General features: G+C 41.5%; 1 protein-coding gene across 2 annotated transcripts in view; it reads left to right on the top strand.

Moving 5' to 3' along the window:
* Window positions 1–15527: 15527 nt before the first annotated feature.
* The window catches only part of FNDC3B (fibronectin type III domain containing 3B), a 376606-nt gene continuing 370548 nt past the window's right edge, over window positions 15528–21585 (top strand). For both annotated transcript variants that reach the window (XM_070753641.1, XM_070753643.1), the window contains exon 1: window positions 15528–15677. The gene's annotated coding sequence lies outside the window, so the exon portion shown is untranslated. The remainder of the gene's footprint in view (window positions 15678–21585) is intronic.

Below are 21585 nucleotides of genomic sequence, written 5' to 3' on the forward strand. Positions count from 1 at the left end.
TCATTCAGTTTTCTGAATAAATTATATGCTAAAACGTCCTTCCAATCAACGACCACTTCACCTTCAACCTCAACAACACACGAGCACACAACAGATTCAAACTCAATTAAAACCGCTCCAAACTCGACTGCAAAACCTATGACTTTAGTAATCGAGTGGTTGAAGCTTGTAATCCAGACTGAGAATGAAGACATTTGCAAACCTGCTCAATAAAAAACATGGTGGCCTGCATGTTTTCTATCTCTGCAGTGGTGGGCAGCAGTGTTCTTTCTTTCTTTCTTTCTTTCTTTCTTTCTTTCTTTCTTTACTTATTTATTTATTTAAATATACAATAAAGGTTATAGAGGATATAGTCGTAAAATATATCAGAGAAAGAATAGAAGAGATATAGGAATAAAATATAGGAATAAAGATATAGGATATAGGAATAATATATAGGAATAAAATATATCAATGAAAGGATAGAGAAAGATATATGAGATATAGGACAGACAATAGAACAGGGGACGGAAGGCACACTAGCAAAACGTTAAATGCCCCATTTCAAAACCAAACCCTAAATGTCTCATTCTGAACTCTGATGTTGGGAACAGCCCATTTAAGACAGACAGAAAAGGCAATTTGATCATAAAATGAGCCGTTTTATCTTCCAACCATTCTGATATTGGAACTTTTGTCCTAAAAGAACCAACTACCCCAGTTTCTAGGCTCATCTTAGTCACGAAGCCAGCTGGATGACTTTGGGTTAGTCATTTTCTCTCAACTGTAGGAAGAAGAAGGTGTTTGCAAACTTCTTCTGAAATCTTGTCAAGAAAACTGTAGGGACTTGTTCAGGCTAACAGTCAACACTGACTTGAAGGCATAAAAAAAGTAACTGTAAGCCCAGTTAGAGGAGTGTTTCTCAAATAGTGGGACAGGCCCCCCTGGGGGGCCGTGGACCAATGCCAGGAGTGTGTGTGACCCCAGGGAATGGGGGGGGGGTTGCCGCAGGGAGTAGGGTTTTTTTTTGCACTGAACAGTAGCACACAGCACAGAGCATGAGATATGAAGTGCAGATAACAAACCTTTAAGAGACACCATGGAAAAAATATTTAACAGGGATGAAAAGAAAGGAGGAGAGAGATGGAGATAATGAGACAAACGTAAGTCTTCCGAAAGCTAAGATGAGGAAATATGATGAAGCGTATGTAGAGCTTGGCTTCATAGTGAATACGGTGGGAGACAAAGAGAGATCAGTATGTTTACTATGTCTAAAAATGTTGGCAGCAGACAGCATGAAGCCAAATAAATTAAGGTGTCACTTGAACACATTACACATTGCACGCAAAATGTTCACTTCTTCCTAGGTGGGGCGTAACAAAAAATAATTGAGAAACACTAGGTTAGAGCAAGGACTGAGAAATGAAACTGAGCTACCTTCTGATGTATTATTCCTACTACTAGTACTTCATTTTGTTTATTTTAGGTTTGTTTGCTAATAATGTGTAAATTTATAATTTGTATATGTAACGTGTAAATATATTAAAAGTACCTAACATTTGCTAAGTGCTGGCTAGAGATTAAAACATGAGATAATCTCTGCATACACATTTATCATCTAAAAGTTACAACGGAATAGAAATAAAAAAGGAACTGCAAAAGGAAAAATAAAACTCAGCCACTGAGGAATCATCAGGAATCATGTGGGTAGTAAAATATTAGTTTGCATTTAAACCCAAAATATTGGATACAAAAAGCAATTTAGTACTAGATGGACATAATATCAGCCAGTATCTAAACTATTCTGGAAGATCTTAAGTTTATCATGGAATCCAGTGATCATGTTCAGGAGCCCACAATAGCAGCGGAAAATTTCAGATTAAGTATGTTTCAGTCAAACAAACTTCCTAGTTGCTTCCTAGCTGCTATATAGGACAGTGCCCTAGAACAATTGGTCATTGAACTGACCAAAAGAGAGGAGACCCTGAACTTAATCCTAATCAGCTGCAGACTTTGAACAGGATGTGATAATTTTAAACTGACTGGAAATAGAAGAGATCATTACTCTCAACGTAAATTCAAATTAACCCTAACCGGAAATGTTTACTCCCATTCTTTTCACACGGTGTTCCCTCCTACCAGTTCTTACATGTTCCCTTTCTTTTTGGTACTCAGTATTCTTATTTTATTTTATTTAGGAACAGTTATGAAACCAGGGATATTCTTGAAAAAATAAAAATGGTATGGTTGATGGATTCGATTTTTGCATTGGGTGAGTTTTAGATTTAAAATCAAACACCAAATGGTCCGGAAAACTTTGGAAGGATATCTTTGAAGGAATTCAAAAAGATATTGACAAAATTGAACGGGTCCAAAGACGGGCTACAAGAATGGTGGAAGGTCTTAAGCATAAAACGTATCAGGAAAGACTTCATGAACTCAATCTGTATAGTCTGCAGGACAAAAGGAAAAGGGGGGACATGATCGAAACATTTAAATATGTTAAAGGGTTAAATAAGGTTCAGGAGGGAAGTGTTTTTAATAGGAAAGTAAACACAAGAACAAGGGGACACAATCTGAAGTTAGTTGGGGGAAAGATCAAAAGCAACGTGAGAAAATATTATTTCACTGAAAGAATAGTAGATCCTTGGAACAAACTTCCAGCAGATGTGGTTGATAAATCCACAGTAACTGAATTTAAACATGCCTGGGATAAACATATATCCATCCTAAGATAAAATACAGGAAATAGTATAAGGGCAGACTAGATGGACCATGAGGTCTTTTTCTGCCATCAGTCTTCTATGTTTCTATCTATGTTTCTAATTCTGATATTATTGCAGTCTTCTTTAAGACATAACTTTAGAGCTGATTTCCACCCCTCACTTTATTCGACTCTGCCTATATTAAATGTAGCACAAAGGCTAGCACACAATTTATGCCCTTCCTGGAGATGTGAGCATGAATGAGTGGGTTGCTAGGTAAAACTAATAAATAAGTGTCATGGGTCAAAAACAGCAATAAAAACAACAGCACTTTCAAAGTTAGGACAGGATTGAATACTTTCATCACCGGATTATTTGATTTTCCTGCATATTGAAGTGCTGATGTGATACTCTTCCAATGAATCTTTAATTTTCCAGTCCAGCAAAAAGCTGATTCATACACTTGTTTCCATATCCTGCTTTTACAAGGCTGAGTCACCATGATAATTTTGGATCCCAGTCCAAGGTATTTATCACTATGAGCCTAGCTTCTGTGCATCTTCAATACTGCTGGGATTTGTGGATAAGGGATGTAAAAGTAAGAGAAATTTACTACTTTACAATGATTCTCTAATCATATTTACCCAACTCATGGTTGTGCATATGTATGTATGTATGTATGTATGTATGTATGTATGTATGTATGTTCACCCATGGTGACTCAAGGCAGCTTACAGAATATAAAATCACATTTAAAATAATAAAACTAACAAACTGCCCAAGGAGCTGCTGATACACTTCTACAGAGGAATCATTGAGTCTGTCATCTGCACATCTACAACTGTCTGGTTTGGTTTTGCAACCCAACAAGACAGACACAGACTTCATAGGATCTCATTGCTTCTTTGACTCCTATGACAATCATTGTTGTACCACATAATTCTTGACAAATGTATCTTTTTCTTTTATGTATGCCGAGAGCATATGCACCAAGACAAATTCCTTGTGTGTCCAATCACACTTGGCCAATAAAATTCTATTCTATTCTATTCTATTCTATTCTATTCTAATAAATGCTACCAACATTAGAAGTAGTGTACTCTTGTACTTTTAATCAATAATTAATTATTGCACCAGGTAATTTTGCAATTTATTGACGCCTTTAGGAGTTTATGGACTTCTGTTATGATAAAACCTAGTAATGAAAACAATGCAACCTTCCTTTAGATGGTTTGCATTGTTTTCATTAAGAGGTTTTATCATAACAGAGCTATCCTAAAACAATGAGGATTAGGACTGTGAAAATTATTTGTAAGGCATGCTTCAGAACTCACGATAGTATTGTTAAAGCACTAAATCTTTTCTCAGGCATTCCAGTAAACCTAAGAGGGAAAAAAAAGATGCTGCTTTCCAAATTTTATGAACTTTAATTGGTTGGATTCCCTACAGCAGCATTGTCCTTTTTTTTGCAGACTGGCATGTGCATCCTGAAGAAATTCAGGCTGCTCTTACAAATAATACAGATACGTTTGCCCAAAGTTCAAAGCACTTCTTCTGAATCATTCTTCCTAATAAAGAGGAACGGTTAGTGTCCAAGTTTGCTTGTAAAGCTTCAGCAGATGGGAGTTTCTGGCTGATTTTTATCTGGATTAGGAAGATAAGTAAGATTAAGCCTGTTATTGCTTAGATGGGATACATCCAGGAAACACGGTTGATGTACAGTTCTAAGGAAGACTGGAAAGTTTAGAAAACATTACAAAACTTACAACTCCGTTGTCTCCGTTCTGACTTAATTATAGTTCATAAAATCATATACCAAAATGTCCTACCTGTTAACGACTACTTCACCTTCAACTGCAACAACACACGAGCACAAAATCGATTTAAACTAAATATCAACCGCTCCAAACTTGACTGCAAAAAATACGACTTCAGCAACAGAATAATCATCAATGCCTGGAATGCACTACCTGATTCTGTGGTTTCTACTCCTAATCCCCAAACCTTTAACCTTAGATTATCTACAATTGACCTCTCCCCCTTTCTAAGAGGTCTGTAAGGGCCGTGCATAAGCGTACCACTGTGCCTACCATCCCTGTTCTATTGTCTTCTTTTGTTATTTTTTATCATTACTTATCTATTGTTTTATTTGTACAAATTACCACCCTACAATTGTTTGAATAAACAAACAAACAAACAAACAAATAAATAAAACATCTGGAAGAAGGAAATGGCAAACCATTCCTATGCCAAGAAAATTTACAGATAACCTAAAGGAAATTATATATTATTTCTCCTCTTCCTCCTTTTCCTCCTCCGCCTTCTTCTTCTTCTTCTTCCAAATTTTATGAACTTTAATTGGTTGGATTCCCTACAGCAGCATTGTCCTTTTTTTTTTTTGCAGACTGGCATGTCATTCTGAAGAAATTCAGGCTGCTCTTACAAATAATAGGGACACGTTTGCCCAAAGTTCATAGCACTTCTTCTGAATAATTCTTCCTAATAAAGAGGAACGGTTAGTGTCCAAGTTTGCTTGTAAAGCTTCAGCAGATGGGAGTTTCTGGCTGATTTTTATCTGGATTAGGAAGATAAGTAAGATTAAGCCTGTTTAGTGCTTAGATGAGATACATCCAGGAAACACGGTTGATGTACAGTTCTAAGGAAGACTGGAAAGTTTAGAAAACATTACGAAACTTACAACTCCGTCGTCTCCGTTCCGACTTAATTATAGTTCATAAAATCATATACCAAAATGTCCTACCTGTTAACGACTACTTCACCTTCAACCGCAACAACACACGAGCACAAAATCGATTTGAACTAAATATCAACCGCTCCAAACTTGACTGCAAAAAATACGACTTCAGCAACAGAGTAATCAACGCCTGGAATGCACTACCTGATTCTGTGGTTTCTACTCCTAAACCCAAAATCTTTAACCTTAGATTATCTACAATTGGCCTCTCCCAATTTCTAAGAGGTCTGTAAGAGGCGTGCATAAGCGCACCACTGTGCCTACCGTCCCTGTCCTATTGTCTTCTTTTGTTATTTTTTATCATTACTTATCTATTGTTTTATTTGTACAAACTACCACCCTACAATTGTTTGAATAAATAAATAAATAAATAAACAAACAAACAAACAAATAAATAAATAAAACATCTGGAAGAAGGAAATGGCAAACTATTCCTATGCCAAGAAAATTTACAGATAACCTAAAGGAAATTATATATTATTTCTCCTCTTCCTCCTCTTCCTCCTCCGCCTTCTTCTTCCTCTTCCTCCTCCTCCTTCTCTACTACCACCACCATCACGGACCAGAATATCTCCGTGACCGCCTTCTGCTGCACGAATCCCAGCGACCGGTGGCCTTCTCCGGGTCCCGTCGACTAAACAATGTCATTTGGGGGGACCCAGGGGAAGAGCCTTCTCTGTGGCGGCCCCGGCCCTCTGGAACCAACTCCCCCCAGAGATCAGAATTGCCCCCACACTCCTTGCCTCTCGTAAACTTCTCAAAACCCACCTCTGCTGTCAGGCAAGGGGGAATTGAAATATCTTCCCCAGGCCTATATAATTTATAATAATAATAATAATAATAATAATAATAATAATAATAATAATAATAATAATAATAATAACTGTAAAAAATACGACTGTAAAAAATACGACTTTAGTAATTGAGTTGTCGAAGCAACTCATTTACAGGACTCTGTAGTATCATCCCCTAACCCCCAACATTTTACCCTTAGACTATCTACAATTGACCTCTCCAGATTCCTAAGAGGTCAGTAAGGGGCGTGCATAAGTGCACTAGCGTGCCTTCCATCCCCTGTCCTATTGCCTCTCCTATATCTCCTATATCTTCGGAGAGGGGCAGCATACAAATCTAATCAATTATTATTATTATTATTATTATTATTATTATTATTATTATTCATTGGATTTGTATGCCGCCCCTCTCCGTAGACTCATGGCGGCATACATGTATGGTGTGTTGTGTGCATGTTTTTTAAATTATGGTTTTTAACTTCGTATTATTAGATTTGTATTGTACATTGTTTCTATCACTGCTCTGAGCCGCCCTGAGTCTACGGAAAGGGGCGGCGTACTTATTTAATAAATAAATAAATAAATATTTATTCACTTCAGGTGTTGAAGGAGATACAAAGTTATGCTTCTTGCACTTCTGGCAGTCATTTGTTATTTCATGCCACTTTAACTGCATGTCTTTAATGTCTCTCCATCTTCTTCTGGATCTGCCTCAGGTTTGTCGGCCTTCTCCTCTTTTTGTAAATGCTTTGTATCAGTAATGGGTTCTAAAACAAGTTGCTCCCAGTTTGCGCTTGTGCAATGCTTCTGCACATGCGCAGAAGTGTTCCGGGTGGATGGGAAGAGCCTCCTGTTGCCACCACTACCAGTTTGCAGAACTGGGGCAAACCCACCGCTGCTTTATATGGAATAAAATCCCAAGATGTTCTCTCCTGCAGAGCAAACCACTTAATTTGCTGGTGTTGTATATAGTTTCAGATTGGTTCTATTCCAATTCTTATATTAGTTTGCGTTCAAATTAGGGACACTGAGGGAATTATTTCAGTGAAATTTACATTTTGTTTTTACTTCTGTTTTTAACTATGTGGTTTTACATCTTTTATCTGTAAATTACCCAGAGTCACTTAGATAGTAAGGTGGGCAGTGTCTAAATTTGGGGGAAAACCCCCCACCACAGAATAAAATCAAAACTAATTGAACTCTCATCTATCTATCTATCTATCTATCTATCTATCTATCTATCTATCTATCTATCTATCTATCTATCTATCTATCTAATAAATCCAATGAACAAATAAATAAATATATATCATCTATCCATATCTCTCTCTCTTCTAGTATCTATCTATCTATCTATCTATCTATCTATCTATCTATCTATCTATCTATCTATCTATCTATCTATCTATCTATCTATTTCTTTGCTTGCTTGCTTGCTTGCTTATCTATCTATCTATCTATCTATCTATCTATCTATCTATCTATCTATCTATCTATCTATCTATCTATCTAATAAATCCAATGAACAAATAAATAAATATATATCATCTATCCATATCTCTCTCTCTTCTAGTATCTATCTATCTATCTATCTATCTATCTATCTATCTATCTATCTATCTATCTATCATCTTAAAATATTTCTGTGCTCTTCAACAAATAATGCTGTCTATCCTTTGTCCTTTTTGTGGCTATTCAAATAATGTGACTTAATCAACTGAAAAAGAGTCCGAGCACCTATTTGAAAACTTATCTTAAGCCATTCCCACCCAGTCACATGACCTTTAAGCCACCCCCTGGTAATATGATTGTCAAGCCACTCCCACCTGGTCACATGTACAGCAAGCCACTCCTGCCTGGTTACATGACCATCATGCCACACCCACAAAACAAGTCACCGCCACAGTGTGGCAGTAAAACTTTTAGCAGCCCATCACTGGTCCAGTGCAACATCCTATTATTATTATTATTATTATTATTATTATTATTATTATTATTATTTATTGGATTTGTATGCCGCCCCTCTCCACAGACTTGGGGCGGCTCACAACGCAGTGTTGCACCCCTCCCCTTATGTTTGATAGATGGACATGATTTTGATCAATGCAAAGGACTATATCTATTCTTCCCCCCTCCCTCTTTTTTCTAAGGGGGCTGGGTAGAATCATTATTGGAAATAAAGAAAGTTGCCAACCAATCCCGTTACAGGAAATAAATCACTGTTAATGAAGAGTATGGACAAGCTTCAAGGGTAGAATCATTCTTGGAAATAAAGTTGCCAACCAATCCCATTACAGGAAATAAATCACTATTAATGAAGAGTATGGACAAGGAATTGAAACACAGGCACATTAGTGTTTATGGGCATCGTGCCATTCTCTTTTCTCTTTCATCTCCTTGTCCAACACATGTGGACATTTACCTGCAGCGCCCTCGATATATGAATGTTACTAATTAATCCCGGGTTGGAAAATGAAAGGGAATGTGCTACCTCCAATTTCTTGCAAAAGGGCACGTTGACTCGGCTTATGACATTGATGGATTTGAATTTGCCATAGTTTTGACAGGCCCCATTGTGGATAGGAGCTAGCATACAATGGGATCTGGCCATCTGGCTGGTTTTCAGCTCGGACAGGAGGAAAACGTCAAGACATGGGTCTGTTCTCCAGTTCATTTTAATTAATAAAATCAGCAAGAGGCAGATATCTATTTGAGGTTGGTACTATGTCGCATGGGGAAGTTTTTTCCCCTCCATTTCAAGGAGCCTTGAATGACGATTATTATTTTAGATAAGTTCCAATTGGGTTTCACATCCTGCTTTGGGATGGACAGAATCTCTGTGTGCATGAAATTATGGAAAGGAAAATTGCCAGTGCGCTGGTTTGCCTTCATCAACTGGACTTTCTTGTTCTTTTAAGAGGTTTTGCTTCTCATCTAAGAAGCTTCTTCAGCTCTGACTGGATGGAGGGGAATGGGAGGTGTTAAGTTGGGAGAAATACATTACTCTGTTTCGCTTGACTCGTGGGCTTCCAATTTTTCGGTGATTGTAGCCCAAGATGCCTGTTGTGATTAGCTCTGGCCCAGCTCCTGCCCCAAGGACTGTGGATATGGGGGAGACATCCACATGCTGCAGGCCTGTTTTGCCCCTGGTGGAATCTGCTGATGAAGGCTCCTCTGACCAAGAAGACATGAGCGACAGGGAGGAGGAGAGTGTGGCAGACAGCTCAGAAGGAGATCAATTATCTAGCTCCTCCTTGGATTCAGAACAGCCACTCTTGTGGAGAGCGATGCATAGGCAACAACAACTGAGAGATTATTATCAAAGAAAATGAGGCCACCTGTGGTTGGGTGGGGCTGTAGTAATTAGTGAGGCTGCTATAAATAGCAGCCTGTGGGTTTGGCCATTGTGGAGGATTATCTGATCCTTGTGTTTCATGACTGCTTTGCTGACTTTGATCTTTGTGTGCTGATTTTTCCCCGCTTTGAAACTAAACCAGAGCAAAGTGTGTTTCACTTTGTGAAAGAAGAAGGACTGTGAATTGCCTCACAGCTGCAAGCTAAGTATCACAGAACTGATAAGGGACTTGTACAAATTACCAGTTTGTTTGGAGACGAGGGCTCTTTGCTATACCAAAAGAGGGCTTCGTTTAAGTGAATTTTCATTATAAAGAACATTGTTTTGAATTTTCAAACGTGTGTGTGTCTGAAAATTGTACCTGTGAATTTTTGGGAGGAGTGTACCAGACAGCCCGACAGAACAGTGCCGAACGCACTGGTACAGGATCTGTGAGTGTTTTCGTCAGCTCGTACATGAGCTTGCCCCAACGATTGAGGAAAGTCACCCTCTTAACTTTGTCACTGGCATCTTCATGGCTGGATGCTTCCAAGAAAATCTAGAACTTCTCCATATATGTGTCCCAGGTTTCTTGTTCTGGGTCAAAGAAATCTGGCTAGCAGGCCACCCCTGCTTACGACCATTCATTTAATGACTGATCGAAGTTATGATAACACTGAAAAAAACAACAACAGCTGGTTATAAGTGGCACTGATTATGAAGTGCACTTAAGAGCACTTCACACTTAAAATTATCCCAGCAACCCTAGATTCACATGTTCAGAATTTGGGTGCTTGGCAATAAGCATGTATTCTGTAGCCTGTCTTTGGACCCGTTCAATTTTATCAATATCTTTTTGTAGGTGAGGTCTCCAGAACTTTTAGCATCTTAGACCCAGATGTTTGATCTGCATTTGAAATCTTCCCAGGGCAGAGGGGCTTCTGACAAGACAGTCAAGGTGTGAATTTGTTGGACTGTGTGATTTGCTCAAGGAGCATAGCAAACATGATAAATTTGAGCGTGACTCGTTTAATGACTACATCGCTTAAGAATGGAAGTTCTGGCCCCAAATGACCTGTATTTGAGCTTATAAAATAATCAGGGATGATCTGTTTAATATTTGGATGGGAGACCACTAGGAAATAATAGAATAGAATAGAAATTTTATTGGCCAAGTGTGATTGGACACACAAGGAATTTGTCTTGGTGCATATGCTCTCAATGTACATAAAATAAAATATACATTTGTCAAGAATCATGTGGTACAACACTTAATGATTGATATAGGGGTCAAATAAGCAATGAAGAAGCAATATTAATAAAAATCTTAGGATATACGCAACAAGTTACAGTCATACAGTCAACATGGGAGGAAATGGGTGATAGGAATTATGAGAAAAACTAGTAGAATAGAAGTGCAGATTTAGTAGAAAGTCTGACAGTGTAGAGGGAATTATTTGTTTAGTAGAGTGATGGCGTTCGGGAAAAAACTGTTCTTGTGTCTAGTTGTCTTGGTGTGCAGTGCTCTGTAGCGACGTTTTGAGGGTAGGAGTTGAAACAATTTGTGTCCAGGATGTGATTACCCGCCCTCTTTTTGACTCGTGCAGTATACAGGTCCTCAATGGAAGGCAGATTGGCAGCAATTGTTTTTTCTGCAATTCTGATTATCCTCTGAAGTCTGTGTCGGTCCTGTTGGGCTGGTAAAAGAGATGCTGAAAAATATCCCAGAAAATCCGTAAAATACTCTTAGCAAGCAAACTACAGTGGCACATCCTTAAAATCACCAGGAGCCTCGTACAATCTGAAGGAACGTTGTCCTATCTATTTATTAATATTGCTTCTTCATTGCTTATTTGACCCCTATGACAATCATTAAGTGTCGTACCACATGATCCTTGACAAATGTATATTTTATTTTATGTACGCTGAGAGCATATGCACCAAGACAAATTCCTTGTGTGTCCAATCACACTTGGCCAATAAAATTCTATTCTGTTCTATTCTAAAGTTATATATATGCATATCAATATTTTATTCATCACCACAAGAAGTGGGTATTGAAAAAGGTGAAGTGGATGTAGTAGGGGGATTAAAGTTAAGGCATATGGTAAGCAATAAGTCAATATTTGCAGGAATCTTGTAGATGTAAACACGAGGAGAGATCACAACTCATAGCTATTAAAATGGGAAAATAGAAATTCTATTGATTTTGCAAAAAATATTGACAGCAGAGAATCCCAACAACAAAGAGAAAGCTAAATTTTTGAGGATTTGGTATCTCTTCAGCGATGATTATAATGGAAATCTAAGCAACAGCTCAGAAGGCGTGTAATATACAACAGAGAGGTATGGCTTCTTAGCTTGGCTAGCTATGGAAAATGTTATTATTATTATTTTTTAAAAGTTATTGAGTCATTAAAAGAGGTCTAGCATGTACTGTGTGATACTTTTATTCTCCCAAAGCTTCTGATCTAACCGGAGATTGTATGAAGCTGCTGATTTTATAGCAAAGCTTCTGCTAAATTTATGGTACCCTTTGCCCTGCTTGACTCAAGGCGGAACTGGACATGCCTGTCACTAGGGCTATAATTCCTTATATAGTCCCCCACACTCAACCCATAAGGGGAGGGGGGCCGTGATCGCTAGTGAAGACAACATTCGCAGCTAGAATCCAGTCCTACTAATAGTCTTTCCTATGGATGTCATTTATGGATGACTTTTTCAGCTTCAATCACAACAATACACACAAAACAAATAAATAAATATCTACATGGCATTGGACCAGATTACCTCCGGAACCGCCTGCTACCGCACGATACCCAGCGACCAATAAGGTCCCACAGGGTTGGCTTTCTCCGGGTCCCGTCGACTAAACAATGTCGTTTGGCGGGCCCCTAGGAAGAGCCTTCTCTGTGGCGGCCCCGGCCCTCTGGAACCAACTCCTACCGGAGATTGGAATTGCCCCCACCTTCCCTGTCTTTCGTAAACTACTCAAGACTCACTTATACCGCCAGGCATGGGGGAGTTGAGATATTCCTTCCCACTAGGCCATTACAAGCTATGCATGGTATGTTTGTGTGTATGTTTGGTTTTATAATAAGGGTTTTTAGTTGTTTTATTATTGGATTGTCACATGCTGTTTTTATCATTGTGGCTAGCCACCCCGAGTCTATAGAGACGGGCGGCATACAAATCCAATAAATAAATAAATAAATCCAATAAATAAATATTTTGTTGGGCACCAGTTGCAGCCCTATCTGGACAGGGAGTCTCTTCTCACAACCACTCACACCTTTATCACCTGAAGGTTTGACTACTGCTCTCTATATAGGGCTACCTTTGAATAATGTCCAGAGACTACAGGTAGTGCAAAATACAGCCGCACGAGCTGTCATGGGCCTTCGAAGATATGCCCATGTCTCTCCAGCACTCAGCGAACTGCATTGGTTGCCAGTTGGTCTCCAAACGCAATTCAAAGTGTTGGTTATGACCTATAAAGCCTTATGTGGCATCGGACCAGATTACTTACAGGACCGTCTTCTGCCTCATGTATCCCAGCAGTTGGTTAGGTCCCACAGAGTTGGCCTTCTCTGGGTCCTGACAGCTAGACAATGTTGACTCACAGGGCCTAGGGGAAGAGCCTTTTCTGTGGTGGCCCCGGCCATCTGGAATCAACTGCCTTGTCCTCCTGGACTTCCGCAAGATACTTAAAACTCATCTCTGCCAACAGGCTTGGGGCCATTGGGAGCTAACATCTAGCCCCGGCCGATGATTGAAATGTACAATATATGATTGGTTTTAAGAATCAGGGTTTTAGAGTATATTTTAAGTTGTATTTGCTTCTGTTGTGAATCGCCCTGAGTCTGCGGAGAAGCGCGACATAGAAATTAATTAATCAATCAATCAATCAATCAAACAAACAAACAAACAATAAAGTGTGCACTCTATAGAGCAGGATCACAATCTTCCTCTTCCTGCTTGTTATACCTCTAGCTATGCAGCCAAGCATTCTACTCGCTTTCCCCACTGCCTGACTGCACTGTTCACCCATTTTGAGACTGTCAGAAATCAGGAAGCATGGCTCTTCTTATTTATTTTTTATTTTTTTACTTTGTCCAATACACAATAATACACAATGAAGGTTATAGAGGATACACTCCAGTAAAATATATTAAAGAAAGAATAGAAGAGAATATATAGGAATAAAATATATCAATGAGGGTATAAAAGAAAAGATATAGGAATAGAAGAGAAGATTAATAATAATAATAATAATAATAATAATAATAATAATAATAATAATAATAATTGATTAGATTTGTATGCTGCCCCTCTCCGAAGATATAGGAGATATAGGAGAGGCAATAGGACAGGGGATGGAAGGCACGCTAGTGCACTTATGCACGCCCCTTACTGACCTCTTAGGAATCTGGAGAGGTCAATTGTAGATAGTCTAAGGGTAAAATGTTGGGGGTTAGGGGATGATACTACAGAGTCCTGTAAATGAGTTGCTTCGACAACTCGATTACTAAAGTCGTATTTTTTACAGTCAAGTCTGGAGTTAATATCGGTTAATATTAAGTTTGAATCTGTTGTGTGCTCTTGTGTTGTTGTTGTTGAAGCTGAAGTAGTCGTTGGCAGGCAGGACGTTGCAGCATATGATGTTGTGGGCAATACTTAGACCAGTGTTTCCCAACTTTGACAACTTGAAGATATCTGGACTTCAACTCCCAGAAGTCAGCATTCGCGGGCTGGGGAATTCTGGGAGTTGAAGTCCAAATATCTTCAAGTTGCCAAGGTTGGGAAACCCTGACTTAGACCATGTTTAAGGCGTCGTAGTTCTAAGCTTTCTAGATCCAGGATTGTAAACAAATGGTAAACAAATAAACAAATTCTCGCAGCCAACCCACACTCAGTAAAAGACCTTGGAATACTAATATCAAACGACCTAAGTGCTAAAGCCCTCTGCAACAATATCGCCAAAAAGGCTTCCAGAGTTGTTAATCTGATCCTACGTAGCTTCTGTTCTGGCAATCTCACACTACTTACTAGAGCCTACAAAACCTATGCCAGACCCATTCTCGAATACAGCTCATCTGTCTGGAACCCATACCACATCTCAGACATCAACACTCTCGAAAACGTCCAAAGATATTTCACCAGAAGAGCCCTTCACTCCTCCACTCGAAACAGAATACCATACGAAAATAGACTTACAATCCTGGGTCTTGAAAGCTTTGAACTGCGGCGCCTAAAACACAATTTAAGAATTGCCCACAAGATCATATGCTGCAACGTCCTTCCGATCAACGACTACTTCAGCTTCAGCTGCAACAACACAAGAGCACACAACAGATTCAAACTTAATATTAACCGCTCCAAACTTGACTGTAAATAATATGACTTTAACAATCGAGTTGTTGAAGCGTGGAACTCATTACCGGACTCAATAGTGTCAACTCCCAACCCCCAACACTTCTCCCTTAGACTCTCCACGATTGACCTCTCCAGGTTCCTAAGAGGCCAGTAAGGGGACTACATAAGGGCACTGATGTGCCTATCGTCCCCTGTCCAATTGTCTTTCCTTTCCTTAAATCTAGTTTCGTAGGGTGTTCTGTTTCGGGTGTGAAGGAGAATGGGAAACGGGCAGGCTCGGGTCCGCCTGTCCGGCTCTCTCTCTCACACACACATTGTAGGTGGTGCCAGGGGTAGATCGCCCTCTCCCGCCCTGCTTTTCCCTCCCTCCCTCTTTGGCCTTGCCCCTCCCTCCCGTCCCTTCTCAGCTGATTCCTCCCCCCCCCCCAGCACATCCTTTCCTACAGTAGCTTCTAATCGAGACTGTATGGTATGTGGGCTGGTCACAAATCCCATGTGGTCCGACATCATTGACATGGCGGAATCCCCCTCCGAACCCGCCTGGTAGTTATTCCACACAGCTCGACTCCGTCACTCCCCAGCCAGGCGGGGAAATTTTCTCGGACCGCCGGTCGCCTCCCTTTTTCTCTCCCCCCCCCCCGTTTCCTTCCGAAGGACAAGACGGGGCATTTTATTCCTCCTCCTCGCGCGCAATTTCCACCACCGCCACCACCAGCCCCGTTTCCGACCCCAAGGTAAGACACCCCCACCCTGGAAAAGCTGGAGAGGGAAGGAGGGAGGGGGATTAAATATGCCCTGCGTGAAAACGGGGCTTCTTACCCACGACCCCCCCCTTGGAAAAATAAAAAAGCCAAACGAGACGCTTCCGAGTGCAAGAATCCAAAGCGCCTCGGTTTCTTCTGGAGGGGGGGGTTTGCTTTGCCAAAGGCTTATTCTCCGTTCCCTTCGCTTCCCCCCCCCCCCCCAAGTGTGCATACGTGTATATGTTGGGACGTGGAGGTGGAGGGCAGAAAAATATCGAGTCTTTCTTTCTTCTTTCTCTCTCTTTCCTTCCTTCCTCTTCTTTCTTTCTTTCTTTCTCTCACTCTCTTTCTTTCTTTCCTCTCTCTCTCTTCCTCCCCCCTTTTTCTTTCTTTCTTTTCTCTCTCTCTCTTCCAGATCCGGGTTCCTTTTGTTTTCAGAGTGCGGAAAAAAAAAATCCTCCCGAATAGGAACCGGGGTCGGGGTTCGGATTTTTTTGGAGAAAGGGGAAACCAAGAAGGAGTAAAAGATCTAAATTGTGGGAGAAGACTTGGGAAGTTGATTTGGGGGGGAGGGTCGACTCCGCGGGACTCCAAGTTATTCTTTTTTTTAGTTGTTTCATTTTAATTTATTATTAATTTTGGGGTGGGGGGGGATGAGGTGGGAGATCACTCCTGCCGGGTGCCTTTTGAAATCTGCCCGGTCCGTTTCTTATCTCCGCATTTCATATTTTCTTGGTTTTACTCCCATTTCTCAGCCTCCAGCGCCTGGATTCTTTGCCCTGCTTTGATTATTATTATTGTTGTTGTTGTTGTTCTTTTTTTTAAAGGGAAAACGGGGAGGAAGGGAAGAGAGCGAAAGAGAGGAGAGAGAGAGAGAGAGCTAAACAGAGAGAGAGAGAGAGAAAAGGAAGGAAAGAGAAAGAGAGGAAGAGTGAAAGAGAGAAAGAGAGACAGGGAAGAGAGAGTGAGAGAGAAAAGGAAGGACAGAAAGAGGGAGGAAGAGAGAGATGGAAAGAGAGAGATGGAAAGAGAGAAAGAGTGACAGGGAGAGAGAGAGAAAAGGAGGGACAGAGAAAGAGAGAGAGAGAAAGAGAAAAAGAGAGAGAGAATGAAAGAGAGTGAAAGAGAGAGATCTAGTTTGAAAGAAGCGAAGGAGGAAAGAAAGAAGTGGCGAAAGGGAAACCTTCGGCTCCTTCGCAGCGGCGTCTTTGGCTTGGGCTGCCCCGGCCCGATGTGTGGGGGTGGGGGTGGGAGAGGACGAGGGGGGGGGGGTGGAAGAGAAGAGGAGAAGGGACCGGCTCCGTTTCCGCCCGAGGAGCCGCCGGAGTTGGCCCGGGCGTTGGGGCGAGAGGGCGGCGCTGAGGCGAGGGACGCGCTGGGTAACCCTGAGGGGAGCGGGGTGGCTGGGTGGGGGAGGGGACGGGCTGCTCCGCGCCTGGCGGGGCTCTTCGGGAAGGAAACCCGCGTCGACGGGGTGAGGTCGGCGGGGAAGGGCTTCCCTCCGCACTTGGGCGGGTGCGGAGAGTGGCGCTCCATCCTATCCTAGCAATCCAGAGAGGCTCCCGGTCGGCTTTCCCGGGGAGGCTGGAGCGCGGCGTTCTCAAGTGGTGACCTCCCCCCTTCCTTCCAGGTCCTCTGTCGCTCCCCCCCCCATTTGCCTCCTTTCCCCAAAAGAAAAATCGCCTCACGTCAGGGCAAGCTCTCTCTCTCTCTCATTTTCTCTCTCTTTCTCTCTCATTCTCTCTCTCTCTCTCTCATTTTCCCTCTCTCTCTCATTCTCTCTCTCTCTCCCCTCTCTCCTTGTCTCTCTCATTCTCTCTCTCATTTTTCCTCTCTCATTTTTCCTCTCATTCTCTCTCTCTCCCCTCTCTCTCTCCTTGTCTCTCATTCTCTCTCCCTCATTTTTTCCTCTCTCTCTCATTCTCTCTCCCTCCTCTCTCTCTCCTTCTCTCTCATTTTCTCTCCTCTCTCTCTTCTCTCTCTCCTTCTCTCTCTCTCTCATTTTCTCTCCTCTCTCCCCCTCTCTCTCTCCCTCTCTCTCTCGGAGCTGGGGAAGTGGAGCATGGGCTTTGTCGTCCCTGTGTTCCCTTCCCACCGATCCGTCCCTCCTCATATGCCTCCTTCCTCCCCTCCCCTCTCCCTTGAATAGGTAAGGGCAGAATCAGAAGGAAACAGGTGGGTGGGTCTGAGGGTCGCTTCGAGGTGTCTTTTCCACCCGGCTGGGCGGCAAGGAAAGGATGGAGGCGTCGTTCAGGTGGAGGCGATGCAGCCAGCGCTCCTCCCTGCGGTCGCGAAAAAGCTGGTGTTTAAAAAAAAAAAAATCCCTCTCCCCCCCCGCCGCCCCTGCCCCCCCTCCCCCTCCGTTTTGGCCCAACGTCTCCGTCTAGGGACACGTTGGAGAGAAAGCGATGGAAAAGACGCAAGGCGGCCAGCCTGTCCTCCAAAGGCTCCTCCCGTTCTCGCTGACGCCAAAAAAAAGCGAAGAAAGATTTCTGGAAACTTTTTATTTCCTTTGCCAAACGCACAGTCCGTCCCTGTCCCCGTCCCCGTCCCCCTCCCAATTCACCCTCCTCCTCCAATAATAGCCCATTGCCAGGAAATGGAATGCTGGCTGATATTATTATTATTATTATTATGGTTGGTTGGCCAGATGTTTAGACTGGATTTGGCTTTTTTGGGGGGTCCTTATCGAGACCTTCTCAAGGACTCGAGACAGGCAGGCAGGCTGTGGTATGATGGCCTTCGAGCTAGCCTTGCAGAGTGGCCCAAACTGTGCCAAGGCTGCCTTTTGCTATTGATTGATGGTGATTTCGTCAATGCCAATGATGTGTCATCAAGTGTTCCAGATGTTATTGATATTATTATTATTATTATTATTATTATCATCATCATCATCATCATCATCATCATCATAAAAAAAACCCAGTAATACACAGCAAAGGAGATTGATATGCTGGATTTCGTATCACAATATCACAAGTCGAACATCGTTGTTATTATTATTATTATTATTATTATTATTATTATTATTATCATCATCATCACAAAAAACAGTAACACACAACAAAGGAGATTGATATGCTGGATTTCATATCACAAGTCGGACATCGTTATTATTACTACTACTACTACTATTATTATTATTATTATTATTATTATTATTATTATTATTATTATTTTCCCCACAAAAAATAGTAATACACAGCAAAGAGATTGATATGCTGTATTTCCTATCACAATATCACAATGTTGTTGTTGTTATTATTATTATTATTATTATTATTATTATTATTATTTATTAGATTTGTATGCCGTCCCTCTCCGAGGACTCGGGGCGGCTCACTACAACAAAGAGATGCTTGGACTCTTTCAGTTATTTGAATAGCCACACAAAGGATAAATGATAGACAGCATTATTTGTTGAGGAGCACAGTAACATTTTATACCACAAGGTTCAGTGTAATAACAGGTTAAGCAAGTAGCTCAATTTTCTTGAATTGCTATAAAAGCTCAGTTCTAGATAATGATTCAAATGATGAAAGCGTTTATGGGTAAAAACATACTATTTAATTATATCCTATTTTAAATATAATTAATTATCATACTAAGGTACTAGAGAAGGAAGGACAATAAAAAAACCTAATAAGTATTCAATAAATAGTGCATAAACTGGTGGTGGCTCAGTAGCTAAAACACTGAGCTTGTCAATCAGAAAGGCCGGCAATTCGGCGGTTCAAATCCCTAGCGCCGCATAATGGAATGAGTTCCTGTTACTTGCCCCAGCTTCTGCCAACCCAGCAGTTCGAAAGCATGTAAAATGCAAGTAGAAAAAATGGGGACCACATTTGGTGGGAAGGTAACCATGTTCCCTGCGCCTTCGGCATTTAGTCATGCCGGCCACATGACCACGGAGACGTGTTTGACAGAACTGGGGAACTGTGCAAGGGGAACCTTTACCTTTAATCAGAAATAGTGAGCCAGATGTTTCCGAATCTGTTCCAGAGATGAGGATTGCTGGGAAATGTAGTTGAGCAACATTGAGAAGGCCACAAAGTTCTCACTCTTGGATGGGATCCTAGCTGATGTGTTTTGTCATAAGCTTGAATTATTTCAAAGTAAGGCCTCCAAGTTACTTATTGATATTTTTTTTCCAAAGAACTGAACGGCTTTAATGTCTTATGTGTGGGTGGCCACTAGTGTTTGTGCGTGCGTGGGTGGGTCGGTGGATGTATTCCATATTTATTTTTGTTAAAGGAATGAAATTTCCGTGTTGCACTTACGATCTTTTAGCAGCATTTGCAAGCGGTTAGAATTTTAAAGGCCTTCTCTGACTTTCTGGATAGTCTTTCCAGTGTTGCATCATGACAGTGATATAAAGAAATTCCCATGCATATTATTTGTAAAATATCTGTCCCTAGACCAATTCATCCTTAATTTACGACAACAGTTGAGGCCAACATTTCTTTTGTTGCTAAGCGAGATATTTGTTAAGTAATATTTATTTGTTTGATTGTTTGATCGATTTATTGATTTATTGATTTATCGATTTAGCCGCCCTTCTCCTTAGACTCAGGGCGGCTTACAACATGTTAGCAATAGCACTTTTTAAAAACAGAGCCACCATATTGCCCCCACAATCCAGGTCCTCATTTTACCCACCTTGGAAGGATGGAAGGCTGAGTCAACCTTGAGCCGGTGATGAGATTTGAACCACTGACCTGCAGATCTAGCAGTCAGCTTTAGTGGCCTGCAGTACTGCACTATACCCACTGCGCCACCTTGGCTCCTTTGCCCCGTTTCACAACCTTTCTTGCCATTGTTGTTAATAAGTGATTCACTGCAGTTGTTAAGGGGTTAATACGGTTGTTAAATGAATCAGGCTCCTCCCCCCCATTGACTTTGCTTCTCAGGGGGTCGTAGAAGGAGGAATCGCATGATTCCAGGACACTGCAACGGGATGTATGACTCAGTTGCCAAACATCTGAATTCTGATCACATGACTGTGGGGATGCTGCAACAGTCATAAGTGTGAAAAATGGTCCTAAGTCATTGTTTCAGTGCTGTTATAAATTTGAACGGTCACAAAATGAACTTTTTAAAGTTGAACACTACCTGTGCTTTCATGGAAATGTATTTGCGATGACCAGAACAAGAATCTTCAAATCCAATCGTCCAGGTTATATTCTCATAATATTCCTTAGCGGAATTAACCATTTTAGAAACATAGACCATTAACCATTCTTGTCATTTTTGGGGTGAGGGTGGGGGAAAGTTGAACTATCAATGGATTAAAGAAGCTGAATCCCTACATCATGCTCACTCCTGCACCCTAAATAACAGTATAGAACAGTGAGGCATGGGTGCCACAGGTGGCATGCGGAGCCGTATCTGCTGGCACATAAGCCATTGCACTAGCTGAGCTCCAACGTGCATGTGCATGCTGGTCAATTGATTTTCAGCTCACACAGAGGCTATGGGAGGGCATTTTCGGCTTACAGAGGGCCTCCGGGGGAATGGGAGAGGGCATTGTTGCCCTCTCCAAGCTCCAGAGAAGCCTCTAGAGCAGTGATGGCGAGCCTATGGCATGGGTGCCACAGGTGGCACGTGGAGCCATATCTGCTGGCACCCAAGCTGTTGCCCTAGCTCAGCTCCAATGTACATGTGTGTGCCGACCAGCTGATTTCTGCCTCACAGAGGCTCTGGGAGGGAGATTTTGGCTTCCAGAGAGCCTCCAGGGGGCTGGAAGAGAGTGTTTTTATCCTCCCCCGGCTCCAGGGAAGCCTTTGAAGCCTGGGGAGGGAAAGGAAGGGAAGGGAAGGGAAGGAAAGGAAAGGAAAGGAAAGGAAAGGAAAGGAAAGGAAGATGGCAGAGATAACAAGCCCTGATGGAAACAAGGAAA

Source organism: Erythrolamprus reginae, chromosome 5 (assembly GCF_031021105.1).
Source record: "Erythrolamprus reginae isolate rEryReg1 chromosome 5, rEryReg1.hap1, whole genome shotgun sequence".
Taxonomy (NCBI): Eukaryota; Metazoa; Chordata; class Lepidosauria; order Squamata; family Dipsadidae; genus Erythrolamprus; species Erythrolamprus reginae.